At 48.4% G+C, this 15,716-nt stretch overlaps 1 protein-coding gene across 3 annotated transcripts in view; it reads right to left on the bottom strand.

The window, feature by feature from the left end:
• PHRF1 (PHD and ring finger domains 1) overlaps window positions 1-11,133 on the bottom strand; it is a 131,955-nt gene extending 120,822 nt beyond the window's left edge. Inside the window, exon 1 of one of the 3 annotated variants that reach the window (XM_068260267.1) lies at window positions 10,819-11,133. The gene's annotated coding sequence lies outside the window, so the exon portion shown is untranslated. Of the gene's footprint in view, window positions 1-1,611; window positions 1,633-10,801 lie in introns of those variants that run through there. The other 2 variants (XM_068260268.1, XM_068260269.1) reach the window with 2 other exon arrangements.
• Window positions 11,134-15,716: the final 4,583 nt, after the last annotated feature.

Genomic DNA, 15,716 nt, shown 5'->3' on the forward strand with positions numbered 1-15,716 from the left:
GAAAGCAGGAAGTAGAAAGAGTGCAGATTTATTGCTGGATTTGTATCAGCTGTAACAAATGTTTTTCTTTAAAGGTTATTATGCTGTTGCATATCTTTTAGAGCAGAGAGGAAGTTCTGAGTTCAGGTCTGCTTTAATCTAAATACAGTACATCACTTTTGCAATTTTTTTTGCATTTCAAGATTATTAAAATTAGTTCTTAATATCTATTTGGACCCAACTTTGAATCGTCAAAACTCACAGCAAGCCAAACTGCAAGCTATTCATTAAAAAGAGCTGCACGCAGAGGTAAGGCTGTGGAGTTGGGGTCCGAGCAATTTCTGGGTACCTGGAGTCAGAGTTTTCAGAAACTGAGGAGTTGGAGTGGGATGATTTTTCTACCGACACCACAGGCCTGCACAGTGGGGAAAGTGGGGAGTGCCGGAGCAAGCTGGGACATCAGCAATAACGTGAGGAAAGTCACTTCAGGTTAGATACTGTACATACACAGGTAGAGGGAATGCTTTGCATACCACAGAGCCTTCCCAGCCCTTAATCCATCACGTTGTTTCTAAACCCTCCCCGGTTAAAGTTATGCGACTGACTAGGTCTTCGGTACTACTCAGGCCGCCTTTAGAAGAATAACACATCCGTACTGCACAGACATTAGGCCGGAAACACGGGTGTGCAGTACAGGTTTTCTCGTCTTTGGAACTACAGAGGGACACAAGTAGTTCTGAAGATTGCCCGAGGCGTAACCAAGAGCTATTTGACCTAGCCAGTCAACTAACTTCAACCCGGGACGGCACCCAAACAACCTGACAGAAATATTAGGTGCAGTGTTATTTTAAAATATGGACTTTCCTGTTCATACTGATCTTTGCCTTATACCTGGCTCGCCTGATGTCCCACTGCCAAACTTCACACTAACAGCAACCTTTGCCCCCCTTCTTGTTTATATACACTTCCTGCATAACTGCAATGGCTTCAAACAAAATGTACGGTAGGTGAGGAAAAAAACTCATTTGCAAATAAAAACTCCTTTGCTGCCTATTTTTAACCATTTCACAGCTAAGCTCTTACTACAACTGAGCTAAGTATCCAATTTTGTTTCTTTTTTGCTTTATGAACACTATCTATGACCCCACTCATTATTATTCAAAAAAAAAAGTTTTACTTTAACAGATTTGTTTTTACAATTTTTCATCATGAGCTGCTAAACAGCCGCTGTTAGGACAATGATGGCTGATTTACTGTCCACCTGTCTGTCAAAATGCAGCTCTCTAATCTGTCAGCGGACACAGGCTATAGACACTGTCTATAGTTGCAAAGGCCTAGAGCGAGAATATACTTGATGGAAAGCTAGTAAGCTGGAAGTTATGTGGTGGTGCTGGGATTGGGTTACAACATAGGTGCACTGCAATTCTGGGACATGCAGTAATTTGAAGAAACTACAACAAAGTAAGGGGAGCATAGAAAAGATTCACCACCGAAATGGGGACAATGGAACTTCGGCATGCAAAATACGTTGTAAATGGCATTGCACTCTATTGGACACCCCTTTTTTAGCCACCCAGCTACAGCTTCACATAGGTTTAATTTTTGGACAGAGCACTGAAGCCTGGTACGCACATCTACAGACATAAAAATGTCCACTTTCCGTTGTAGTGGGAACCGGGAATCTCTTCAACTGTCAACTTGTATTAACGGTGACAGACCAGAATGGCCAGTAGGGTAGAGCATTATATTCCTAGTCCGTAGTTCTCTAGCTTGTTCCCAAAAGCAGACACAACCTTCACATAGGCTAGGAACACGCTAGGCAAAAAACGCTAGCATTACAGAAAGCGCATGCCTTTTTGGACGCTAATGAAAGTCTACCACATGTAAAAACGCATAGGTATATGGTATGTGCGTTTTACATTGTGCATTTTTGAAAACTTGCTGCATAGTTTTCAAAAATGCATGTAAAACGCTCATAATATATTTCAATAGAGACGCAGAGGTATGCATTTTTACATGCTTTTTTACTGTTACTGTATTTGACTCCATTGGTAACGGTAAATTAATAAAAGCGTACAAAAAAAAGCAACCAAATTGCACCCCAAAAAATAAAAATGCATTGTGCAGAAAACGCATGGTTTTCTGCACTGCCTAGTGCATGGGTAGGGAACCTATAGCTCAGGAGCCAGATGTGGCTCACAGACAAATTAGTAGATGTTAATTAACTAAGCTACACTGCTCAAACAGCACAGCTTAGTGTGGCAGTGCAATTAAAATTTTTAAAGTAGGCACACTACTAACTTACTTGAGCTCCCCCAAAACTAACGGCCGCTCCAATTGTCCCACCCTGGATCCTGTCAGGTCCAGTGACTTTGTGGGACGAGATCCCCGCACTTTGATTGGCCCAAAAGGCTGCCTGTCACTTAACAGGCAGCCTATTTGGTCAAAGTGTGGGGATCTCTTCCTACAAAGTGAATCAATCCCCAAGTCAGTTAGCTAATTGTACAAGCTGTTAGTATTTCTCCTGTCTGGCTCTTGGGGAAATTGCTGAAGTTGCTGAGACCCAAGAGAAGCTGGAGACCCAAGAGTGTCTGACACTTCCAATGCCCAGCGGATCAACTGTTTACACATCACCATGGCAACAGGGACGTGAGCCCTCTGCTGCGCATGCACACTGTCCCAGTTTGAAATATATTGTATAGCTCTCACGGAAATACATTTTAAAATATGTGGCTTTTATGGCTCTCAGCCAAAAAGGTTCCTGACCCCTGGCCTAGTGTGTTCACAGCCATAAATTTAAAGCGTACCTGAATCGGCAATAAAAAAACCCAGTACGTACTTCGGTAGAAGGAAGCCTCTGCATAGTCCAGTGACTTCCCCGATTGTCCTGTGATCCACTATTCCAGCACAGGGTTTCCCTAAGCATATTCCACAAGGGCTTGTTGAATATGCTTTCATGACTGCACACCCCTTTGTGCAAGAGTATGGTCTGCACCTGTGCAGTTCCATGAAGCAACTTTTGCACAGCTTTTTATTCCGTACACAAGAAGCACTGGGCTACTGTGCAAGCGAGAACTTTCAGGAAGAGAAGCGGGTAGCATCAGCCTCCCTTGAGTGATTACACTCCACACGGCGGGGTTGTGCGAATCCAACCACACATAGACCTTTGGCAAAGTATGGCCACGTTCGTACATGGATGGGAGTGCAGTTGTAAAGAAGAAGCAAGTCCTGGGCAACAGCCGTGGGGTTGAGAACAATCTGGGAAGCGTCCAAAGCATCTAGAGGCTTCCCACTACTTAGGTGAGTATCTAACCTTCTTACTTTTTGAAGGCACATGTTTGCTTTAAATGTGTCGTCTATTTTGAAGCCAATCCTGATGTCATCTCCTCCCTTACTCTCCTCTGCCTGGTTGTGTGTGCATTGCCTGCCCTCATCCCAGTCTTGATGCACTCCCACCCAGTTCTGCAATAGAAAGTGCATTGTCTCAGCATGAGAAATATTGACCAATCACAGAGGAACAGAGGTGTGGGAGGGGAAAACAGGAGGGAAAGAGGCTTCAGCCAATCAGGCTACATTAGTAAAGTCTGAGGGGAAAGCAAAAAAAAAAGACAACCCAGCATGCCCTGCAACTTCCTTTGTATGGCAGATGTACCAAGTAAGAGCCACGGAAACTGGGGAATGTTGTTTTATGGATAAGAAAACTAAGAGTGATTTTTAACTTTTGGATTGCCTGGTTAGCATCCTTATTACTTGTTTACTGGATAAAGATAAAAATGTTACATACTTTTCATCAAAACTAAGCAACATCAATATCCCCATAGACACAATGATACTGTCACCTAAATTCCTTTCAATATCCTCTTCTTTTGAGCCTTTCCAATGGTTCTTTACTCCAATACATACTGATGACCACACTCTAGAACTTGACTCTACTCAGTTCTGCTCCATCTCAAGCTAATGAAATACCATTTTCCTGCCCCTTAGATCCCCACCTTACAACAAAACGTTTACAATCTTTTCATCCTTGTCTGGACCACTTTGCCACTGCAATGAGCTATACTTTCTTGTGTAGGGGTTACCACAACCTAGATCTCCACCCCCTCCCATTCTACACAGAAAGCTAGTGCACACCAAAAATTCACCTGGTATTGATTCCAGTAACTGGCTTAACCTTGCCAGTCGAGTTCTTCTGCTCATGTGCAGAAGAGCCGACTGGCGCGACTGAGCCAAATTACCAGGACCAGACAAACGGAGCCACAAAGGAGGACGGGAAGGGACACATCGGTACTCATGGGGCTGTAGGAAGTCCCGGGTAAGTATAAAATCTTTTAGTGTGCCCATCAGGTACACTTTAAAGCAAATGAATGAATATTTTAACCCAAACCATCAAATACGACAGTTGCTGCATCAGATTGGTCAATTTTCCTGGCTGCAGAATTTTGCATCAACTCAAAATCATCATCTTCTCATTGAACATCCCTAGTAATGAACAGAGGTAGCCGATTATAAGTTGTTGCATCTCTGGCTCATTTCCAAGCTTGAGGTGATTTTCACTATACTGGAAAAATACAGAAATAATTTATACCAAGGTCAAGAGTACACAAGTGAAGTGAAATTCAACAACAAAGTTTATCTTGCTCTACACTAAATGGAAACTCCTCCGAGCTGAACCATGTGGTTAATAAGATTCTGAAGGTCAATATCAGCCCGATTAATCAGCCATATGATAATTACTATTTTTTATATTTGATTAACTGTGTGAAGACCTAGTTCTTTCCAAAACAATAACAGTTCCTGTGAAGTGAAAAAAAAAAAAATCACCTGAGTGTTTAAGCTCTTCTAGTCCTAATGACAAATTTCAAGATATTCTTTATTCTATTAAGGCTAAAATTAAACTACTAATTGTGTTGTTCTTCAAAACTAGAATTCGCAGTCAGGGTTGCTCATCCGGATTCTGGACATCCGGGTAACCCAGATATCCGAACTTTTTACGCGTTCCGGATCGGATTCGGATTACAGATAGTTGGGCCAAAATCCGGATAGCTCTATGTGGATATTTTGCTGTATGCCGGATATCCACGGATATCATGTGGGTACGGTTACCATGAAGATGACGTCATTGAGCCAATCAGAGGGCTCCCAGCCTAAGCCCAAGCAACCAATCACAGAGTGGAACCTTGGCCAGTCCCTCCTGTATATAAAGAGGCAGCCATGATGAGAATCTCGTCCTTGCTTGACTGCCACTGAGAGAGACACTGCAGTGCGTTTGGCTGAAGCATGTGCACTACTGTGTTAAACCCAGCGTTTTTACACCCACCTGTACAATAAGACTGTTGTATTGTTGTTTAGCTAGTAGTAGTGTGTTGTATTGTGATTGTAGTTAGTGTGTGTGTCTGTGAGCTGTGACAGTCTCTGCTTTCTGTGAGCTGTGACAGTCTCTGCTTTCTGTGAGCTGTGACAGTCTCTGCTGCAGCCTGCAGCAGCTCTCCTAGTTATGTGTCTGTGTGTCTGCTGTTTGTGCACATAGGCCAGGCCTGTGCTATTGCCTTAGCTACACAGTATAGTTTATGGCTACACAGTATAGTTTATGACATAGGGAGTTATTGTGTAGAGTTATTTAGTACTGCAGTGTTAGAGTAGTACTTTCTGTGTGTCAGATTACTGCATTTCTGCTGTGCTGTCGACTGAGTGTCAGTGTGTGTGACAGACCGTCCATCAGTGTGCACACTGTGTTCTACTCTGCTGTCTGTCACTCCGTGCAGATACATTCAAGTCCAACACCAATTAACCCGATTTGAATAAAGTGCAAGTACCCCACATCCATCTGGTGACATCATCACACACAAACTTGTAGTATGTCTGCTGGCACTGGCACCCGGGGGAAGGCCATCAAGGCCAAGAAGAGAGGGAACATTGCTGGCACCGTCACCGCCAGCAGTTCTGCCGCACCAGTGTCCATTCTTCCGCGGGTGCCCAGCTGATAGGGGGAGTCACGCTGCAAACGCGCAGCAGCGTGTATCGGACATTTTTCAGCAGCAAATTGGAGGAGAAAGACGCAGAGCCTGTGATGCAACTGATGGTGGATGACGAGCAGGCCACCACCACCTCTACAACACACACACCTCCACCCCCATTCCTGTTCGCAGGAGCAGCAGCAGCCGCCCAGCAGCGCATGGGGACTCGTCGGTCATCATGTTGACCCCAGCGGGCAGCCTAAGCTCAGTCAGCGCGCTCTGTAGTCCAGAGTCAGAGAGCGCAATGAGGGCTACCACTGACATTCTGGCCACAATGAGGTTTGTGGAGGAGTCACAGATGTTGACAGTTATTGTTGGGGAGGATTCCTTGCCTGTGGTGTCCGCAGAAGAGGAGTTTGAGGGGGGGGGGGGGGTCATCAACATCCCAGCAATTGTTTGAGAAGGGGGGAGTATGATGATGATAATGATGACATCTTGCAGGACCGTGACTACCAACCAAAGGAGGGGGATGTTGGCTCTGAGGAGAAGGATACATCCGTGGTTCTGGCACGGATGATCAGCATCTCTGACATTGGCAGGAGCAGCAGTGGGCGTGGAATGCTGGACCCACAGCCTGCTACTTCATCTTCTGCCGCTACCACCAGCCGCACCACTCAACCCCAGGCCCCAACCACTGCAGGCCGAAAGAAAGCAGCAGCAGCCCATTCAGGGCGCAAGGGCAAATTACAATCCCCAATCTGGCATTTTTTTGATCTGCCCTCAGTGGACAGCAAGTTCATGACTTGTAACGTGTGCCAGTTGAAGCTGAGCAGAGGTTGCAACCCCTCCAACTACAGCACCTCCAGCTTCATCAACCACCTGACCAAACATCTTCACAAGCATGAGGAGTTCAAGAAGCTGAAGGAAGTTGGTGCTGGCAGTGTTCCGACCAAAAGCACCACCAGAACCCCCTTTGCCAATGCCACTCCTGCCGACAATGAGGCCTGTTCAGGCAGCCAGTCCTCAGTGGTCTCCCCTGCTCCCTCCTCCTCTTCCCGTGCAACCAAGAAACGCCAACAGACCCTGCTGAGCGAGTCCTTTGTGGTCAGGGCTCAGCCTCCCAGCAGCCCTCTCATCCGCCAGCTGAACGGCCTGCTTGCACGGGCCATGTCTTCCCAGCTCCTCCAGTACTCCTTTGTGCAGGAGGGGAGCGACATGCGTGCGCTCCTGCAGAGCGCAGCGCCTGATTGGCCAATACCCAGCCGGCACTACTTCTCACGCATGGCCATCCCAGCACTGCACCGCTTCGCGATGGCCAACGTGGAGCGTGGGCTGGATCATGCGGTGGGTGAGCGGATCCATGTGACCATGGACTCCTGGAGCAGCAGGTTTGGGACAGGACGATATTTTTCCTTCATGGCGCACTAGATCAGTTTGGTGGAAGGGGGTGAGGAAGGGGACAGCAGCATCGGCCACAACAGCAATCCAGTGGGAGGTGCCACCCCGCAGCATTGACAGGGAAAGTTCAGCAGGTTCCTGTGGTCCGGTTCCACCCTCCGTCAAACTCCCCCACCTCAGCAGCAGTGTGAAGGCCCGCCACTGCCAAGCGCTGCTTGGTCAGCCTGGGGAAGCACAGGCTGAAGGCTGACCACGTCCTGGAAAAACTCCAAGAGCAGGAGAGGAGTTGGCTGACCCCCAGAGGCCTCAGAGTCGGAGAGGTGGTGTCTGACAATGGGGCCAACCTTGTTGCTGCCATCCACCGGGGAGACCTCACCCACATCCCGTCTAGCCCACGTCCTGAACCTGGTGGTGAAAAAATTTCTGAGCACCTACCAGGGGATGGACCCACTTTTGAAAGCGGCTCGTAAAACCGTGGGTTATTTCCGCCACTCAGGCGGTGCCTCAGCAGCCCTGGAAACCGTGCAGCTGGAGCTGAACCTCCCATGGCACCGACTCATTGATGTTGCAACACGATGGAACTCCACCCTGGCCATGTTAGAGCGTCTGGTTGAACAGAGGCAGGCTGTCAACCGATACCTGGCCAGAGCCACCGCGGACGCCACCGTGTTCGGGACCGGCACCACCCACCTCCCGGACATCATCCTAAATGCAGAGTGGGAAAAAGTGCAGCTGGTGTGCTTGGTGCTGGCACCCTTCCTAGAGGCCACCAACATGGTCAGCCGGGAACGTGCATCGCTATGTGAGTGGGTGACCATGGTGTGCATGCTGGAGAAGGCCCTCGACGCTCTGCTGGAAGTGGGAGAGGCAGCCTTGATCCAGCAGGAGCAGCAGCCTTCACAGTCCACCTCTGTGCGTCAGGAAGAGGTTGAGGACTTTGAGTTGGAGGACTTGGAGGTCCCTGACCTCAAAGATGAGGGGGCACAGCGGAGTGCAGCTGCAGTGGTGCAAGGGTGGAGAGAGCAGGGGGAGGCTCAGGAATCAGAGGAGGACAGCACTGGGTGTGAAGACTAGTATGTTTCAGCAGAGATGGCACACCTCTTCCCCATGGCAGCGCACATACTGCAGTGCCTGCACATGGACCCAAGAGTCAAGCAAATGCGTGCTCAGGAGGACATGTGGATCACCCTGATGCTGGACCCACGGCTGAAGGGGAAGCTGCATCAATTCCTGCCTGTAGGAGGAGACCCTGTGCGCCGAAAGAGGGACTTGCAGCGGTCCCTGGTTTGGCGCTTGGAGGAAGCCTTCCCCCAGACTTCCCACCCCCCTGCTGTCACAGCCCAGCCAGCACAGCAGCAAGTGCCTGGGTCCATCAGCAGCAGGCGCCCATCAAACCTGCTGTCTCTCACAAAGGCGCTGTACTCCATGCCGGTACAGCTGCCGACTGAGGAGGTGTCTGCAGCAGCATGTGGCTAAGCAAGCCAGAACCAGCACCTGACTCGAATGGTGGCAGACTACATGGGGTCCTACAGCAGGCTTGACAGGAATGACAGCGAAACCCCTGTAGACCCCTTGGATTATTGGGTCAAGCACCTGGAGATTTGGAGTGAGCTGGGGCAGTACGCCCTGGAAGTCCTTGCTTGCCCCCCTTCCAGCTTGCTGTCCGAAAGGTGCTTCAGTGCGGCCGGTGGCGTGGTGACTGAGGAGCGCTCTCGTCTGTCCACCCAGTCTGTGGACAGACTGACTTTCCTGAAAATAAATCAGGCTTGGGTGGTTGGTGAATTCTTGGCCCCTGTTGTTGGCAAGAGGGAAAAATGAAGAGGCTGGAAATCACTATGCCTGCCTTACCACCCTTTACCACCACAACCTCCAGGCTCCATAAGCCTGGTTACATTTTTTTTTACTGAGCCGTGGTACCACCAAGTGCCATGGCGAACTATCTAAACACAATTGATGTGTAATTTTTTGGGAGGTGTCTGTGCTGTCCCAGTTGTGGGCAGGCCCCAACTGCGGCAGTACGACCGCTTCCTGAATCCTGGAACCTAGACTCCTGATGTTAATAATTGACTGTCCATTTTTTTTGGGGGGGGGGGGGGGATTTTAAGTCCCCACATCATCAATTAGTCTTCCCCTTTAAAAAATAATTATGCTACCTGCCTCATTTACCCTAAAAACGTTTTAAAAGCAATTTAAGGCCACTTCCGGTTTTCTATGTGGATAACTGAATAGGTCGGATATCCGCGGATAATGCGTTCAGATATCCGCATGAATGCGGATCCCAGAACGTTTAAATGCGGATTGCGGATATCCGAATCTGATGTGGATATCTGGGTATCCGGATCCATCCGGATTTTGAAAAGGGGTATCCGAGCACCCCTGTTCGCAGTGATTTAATGGTACTTATCCGTTAGCCGGGCGCATGCACCAGAGTTACATCTTTCCCTACTATCCATGGCGGCCTGGAGGGGGAATAGTAATTAGCGCCACCTGCCGGATGCGCCCGGCTAACGGATAAGTACCGATTTAATCTGTGTTAGTAAGGTTGAGATGAGCCAGAAAGAGAGTACATAAGGAATAGTTCTCCAATCCCAGAAAAGTCTACAACTTGAAACATTCTAATTAGTCAAATACTGTGGGAGCCTACAACCTATGTAACCTATGTGGAACCTAGCAGTTCAAGAGGGTGCTGTCCATCCAATCACATTAGTGGAATTTCCCTATGGACCTTCTTGCTGGCTCACCTCAACAATACTACCACCAATAAATCATAACGTCCTTGCTTACACCCCATTAATTTCACTTTCTGTAGTGCAAAAAATAACTCGGGTAAAGTCACATTTCAAGCTTATCTTTAGGTACAATGACCACAAGGGGACACAGAAAAAGCCATTGGCAGTCCCTGTATTTCCCTATATGGTCAGTGTAATGATTGGCTATTCCCATGTCACCTGTCTGTGTTAACCTATGTGGTCAGTGTAATTATCGGCTTTTCCTGTGTCCCCCTACATGGTCAGTGTAATGATTGGTTGTTCCTGTGTCCCTATATGTGGTCAGTATACCTTAGGCTGTCAAACAAAATATATTGTGGCTTCTTATGTTGGAGACCAGACTCCACAGCCTCCATAGCGAGTGAATTGACTAGCCCCTTCAAAACTATAATACTGTATATTTGTTGCTTCGGTTGCTCTTTACAGTAGCTCTCCCTCCTCTCTGTGTGGCCCTCGCAGAGCAGATGAAGGAAAGCCTGTCTCATAGCCCACTTCAGTAAAGGCCTGGGCAGAGTGCCCCCTTGGTGATAGCCCACCATGGGAACACAAACACAGCAGCCCACACATGACAGGCTGTTCCTATGAGAGCACACAGTGAGCGTCACCATCTTTCCCAGCATACAATAGCTTCATAAAGCCAACGTGACGGACCGGACGCCGGGGACCTGTGACGTCACGCCGTAGGTGCCTGATCAGTCTCACCTCTCACTGTCACTCACCCTCAAGGGTCCCCTCACCGCATTATTCGTGGGCTCGGCCCCACTCTGGTAATCGGCGTCCGGAAGCCAACACCACTAGGGGTTCTCCTTCCGGGTCACGGCTGTGGCTGCTGACGTCATGCTGCCAGAAAGATCCACCTCTACGTGATGTAACGCCGCTGCTGTGTGCGATTCCCTCGGTTTCCAGGAGGAGAATCGGCGTGTCAGGAAGAACCATGCGCTGGCCAGACAGAGGGAGGGGGCAAGATCATTGTGTGCTGTAGCTATATTCTCCACAGTGAAATGTATAGTAGGTTGGATAACACACAAATAGTCTGTGCATTCACTGTGGGTCAGGATTGGATTTGGGCCAGTTAGTAGTCACGTGATGCACTGAATGTGCCTCACATTACAGGAAAAACACAAACACCAGATAAGTTGCGAGGCACATGGACACAGGAAGTATTGCTTGCAACAAAAAAAGTGTAACGGATGAGTACCAGTGTCAGTACAAATACTTGCATTGTATTTGGTTTAAAGAGAAACTGAGTGAACTGAAAATAAAACGTCAAAATAATCATACATAGGTCATACTTACCTCCTGTGTAGTCTACTACTCAATCTCTTTCTCCTCTCCTGCTTCCCATTTGTCCACCATGATCAATTTCATTTTTTGTCTTTCATTTTAAAAATGACCATTACCCCATAACAGCTTCTTGGTTAACACACTGTTAAACTGTAATCTCACCCACTTGAGCCATAGGGAAACATGGACATTACCTTGCACATTCAGTTGTAGCTGACAGCTGCTGATTTATAACTCCCACTGGGCAAAATGATCCAGAACTATGGCCTAGGATACCATTGTTATGCAGATGACACACAACTGTATCTGTCCTTCAAGCCTGGCACCCAAGACCCATCAGCATCCATAAATGCGTGTCTAGTGGATTTACAAAATTGGATGAACACCAGCTGGCTGAGGCTGAACTCTGACAAAACAGAGGTGTTGGTGGTAGGTGGTCCACACATGATGGATAAAGTTCAAAACGCTCACCACCTCAAACTAGCAATTGGGGGAGATACTGTACAGTATAAAGACTCTGTGCGAAACCTTGGGGTGATCCTGGATGGAAATCTAAAACTCAAACAGCAGATATCAGCTGTTGTCAAGTCTTCCTTCTTCCATCTAAGAAATATAGCGAAAATCAAACACCTTATCCCAGCTGAAGACCTACCTGCCCTGGTTCATGCATTTGTATCCTCCCGCCTAGACTACTGCAACGCCCTGTTCATCGGATCTACAGAAAAGGTCCTGCGCCCCTTACAGCTAGTACAGAATGCTGCAGCCAGACTCCTAGCCAATGCCCCCCGCAGCTCACACATCACCCCAGTACTGCAAACTCTTCACTGGTTGCCAGTAAAATGGAGAATCAATTTTAAGATCAGCCTGCTGACATTCAAGGCTCTACACCACATGGGACCCAAATACATAGCGGATCTATTGGAACTTTATGCCCCTCCACGCACCCTCCGCTCTGCCAACAAGATTAAGCTGATTATTCCCAGGATACACTTAACATTTGGTGCTCGGGCTTTTTCCTATGCAGCCCCTACTCTATGGAACTCACTTCCACAATCAGTACGAGAGGCTCCATCTCTGGACAGCTTTAAAAAAAGGCTAAAAACTCACCTCTTTTCCCTAGCCTTTGAGACTGCATAATGCAGGGTCACAGCGCTTTGAGTCCCCACGGAGAAAAGCGCTATATAAATATTATTGTTATTGTTATAACTGACAGCAACTGGTATAGTTCAGTTCTGACAAAATATTGTCAGAACTGGAAGGGATCACTGTAAGAAGAAAATTGTGAGCTTCTGAGAGGAACTGATAGTGAATCATCAGAATCAGAAAACTTTATTTCGCCAAGCACGACTGGGTCGTGCCCGGAATTGGGCTTGGCACGTACAGGGTACTGATACACGGTATACAGTAGTTACAGATACAGGACATGCAGTAGTAACAGAAAAACAGAACATTATATAACATTTATGCAGAGGGAGACAATGGCATAAGTTACAATACAATAAAAAACAACCAAAAAAGTACGCTTGAGCTGGAGCGCCGTCTATGTGCAGAGTGCCTCAGTGCGTCATGGTATTGTGGGGTGGGGATGGGCATTTCCATGGCGAGAGTTCAGGAGGTTGACAGCCGAGGGAAAGAAACTGTTCTTATGTCTTGTGGTCCTGGTGTAGATGGATCGGAACCGGAGCTTCCGGCTCGAGGGGAGCTGATTAAAGAAGCGTTAGCCTGGGTGTGAGGGGTCGTTGGCGATCTTTAATGCTCTGGTGTACAGCCTGGAGTGGTAGAGGAGGTCCAGAGTGGGAAGGGATCTCCCGATGATCCTCTCTGCAGATTTGATGACCCTCTGCAGTTTGAGCTTGTCGCTGGCGGAGGAGCTGGCGTACCAGACCAGGATGGACGAGCATAGGACAGATTCGATCGTGGCTGAGTAGAAATTTGTCTGCAGTTTTTGGGCCATACCGAACTTTTTCAGTTTGGCGGAGAAAGAAAAGTCTCTGTTGGGCTGTCCTCTGTGTTGAGGCAGTGTTGGTGTTCCACCTCAGGTCATTGGAGACAGTTGTGCCCAGTAGGCGGACACTGGGGACTCTTTCCACTTCCATGCCATCCATGTGGATTGGAGGCGGGGTAGAGGCGCGCCTCCTGAAATCAACAATCATCTCCACCGTTTTTGCTGTGTTTAGGACCAAACTGTTCTCTCTGCACCAGCGGCATATGCTTTCGACCTGGTGGCGGTACGCCTTCTCATCGTTTTTTTGGTGATGAGACCCACAATGGTCGTGTCATTGGCAGGGAAAAAAGAAAAGGAGTACAGCATAAGTGTCTGTATGCTTGCCACTGTATATGAACGCCACTGTATATGCACATGTCTATTTCATCATGTCACATGTCATCTCTGGTACACTTTAACCACTTAACGACCGCCCACTGCACAGGGGCGGTCGGAAAGTGGAAGCCGCAAGGACCGCCGTACGCACAGAGGCGGCGGTCCTTTTAGGGGCATGGGCGGAGCGTTCGCGTCATTCGTGACGCGATCCTCCGCCAGGGATCGATGGCCGGTGATTTAGCTTCCAGCCCGCTGGCCAATTAGCAGCGCCGGCGGGCGGAGGAATACACAAATTCAGCAAATCAAAGTGTATAAGGCACTTTGTTAGGTAAAAAAAGTGCCTTATACACGCTTCCTCCTCGGCTCGTGGTCTCATTGTTCCAAAGACCACCAGCGAGGAGGAAGCACTAGTGAGTATACACCACACATTTTTTTTTCAAACAGCCCCCCTGATCTCCCACTAGAGCCTTCAGACCCCCCCCCCCCCCCTGATCACCCCAGCAGACCCCTGCCAGCACCCTTGCACCCCTCTAAAACCCCCACCCCCCACCTGTCACTAACTATCGACGCTATCACCTAGATTAGGTCCCTAACTGCCTCCTAATCACCCCTACGTTTAGATCACCCCCAGACCCCATTCCAGACTACCCCCCTGTATACTGTATACATCTGTATACAGCTAGTTTACCCCCTGATCCCCCTCTGATCACCTGTCTATCACCTGTCCATCACCCCTCAGCACCCCCACCCATCAGATCAGACCCTAACTGCCCCGCGGAGGCAACCGATCACCTGCCCAGACCCTCGATTGCCCTCAAACCCCCCTCCTGATTACATCCCCTGCGCATTGTTTACATCTGTCCTCCCCAGCAATCACTAACTGATCTTCGGTCAGTAACCCCCTGTGTCTGCCTTTCATCAGATCAGGACTCCGTCTGCCCCGTGCGGGCTCCTGATCAACCCCCCACCCCCTCAAATCGCCCTCAGACCCCCCCTAATTACCTTCCGAGTGCATTGTATTTGACTGTGCTGTGATTGTATTCGATTGTGCTGCAATTGTATTCGATTGTGCTGCAATTGTATTTGATTATCCCGTGATCTGCTTCGATTGTCCCGTGATTGTTTGATTGCCTCTAAGACCCCACTTCCCGCCACCCCCAACCCCACCCTCCCCCCCACCACCTCCAACCACCACCTTCAAAATCAGATTTGCTTGTGCTGTGATTGGATTTGATTGTGCTGTAATTGTATTTGATTGTCCCGTGATCGGCTTTGATTGTCCCGTGATTGTTTGATTGCCTCTGAGACCCCACTTCCCACCAACCCCAACCCCCCCCCCTCCCCCACCACCCCCATCACCTTCCGAGTGCATCAGATTTGATTGTGTGGTGATTGGATTCGATTGTGCTGTAATTGTATTTGATTGTCCCGTGATCGGCTTTGATTGTCCCGTGATTGTTTGCCTCTGAGACCCCACTCGCCACCACTCCCAAACCCCCCCACCCCCACCCCAGATCATCCCCCTGTTACTATCCTAGTGATCTAAAAACAGTGATCAGTGAAAACTGACACTTTTTTAGTATCACTAGTGTTAGCAGTTAGGCCAGTTAGCTAGGCCCCTTTGTTAGGGTCAGTTAGTGCCCAGCCCACTGCACCGCATTCACCGATTAGTCTCCGATTAGCGCCATCACTGTCGCTAATCAGCATTGGTACTATATAGTATCTAGTGATCATTCCTGATCTCAGACAGATCTATAGCAGTACATTAGGGTCACCTTAGTGTAGGCTCCACTAAAAACGCAGTGTTTACCCGATCAGGCTTGATCGTTCGCCCGCACTTGCGTTCAGCTGCCCCACTTTAGTGACAGATTTTTTTTCTGATCACTGCAAAAACACTAGCTGTGGCGCTGTAAAGATCAGTTTTGATTTTTTTTTAATCAAAACTCAGTGACCACAGCTTTCTACCTCTCAAATACTCCCTTTTGCTAGGCAGGTGCTCTTTTTTTCTGGGTA

The sequence above is a fragment of the Hyperolius riggenbachi genome, chromosome 11 (genome assembly GCF_040937935.1).
Source record: "Hyperolius riggenbachi isolate aHypRig1 chromosome 11, aHypRig1.pri, whole genome shotgun sequence".
Taxonomy (NCBI): domain Eukaryota; kingdom Metazoa; phylum Chordata; class Amphibia; order Anura; family Hyperoliidae; genus Hyperolius; species Hyperolius riggenbachi.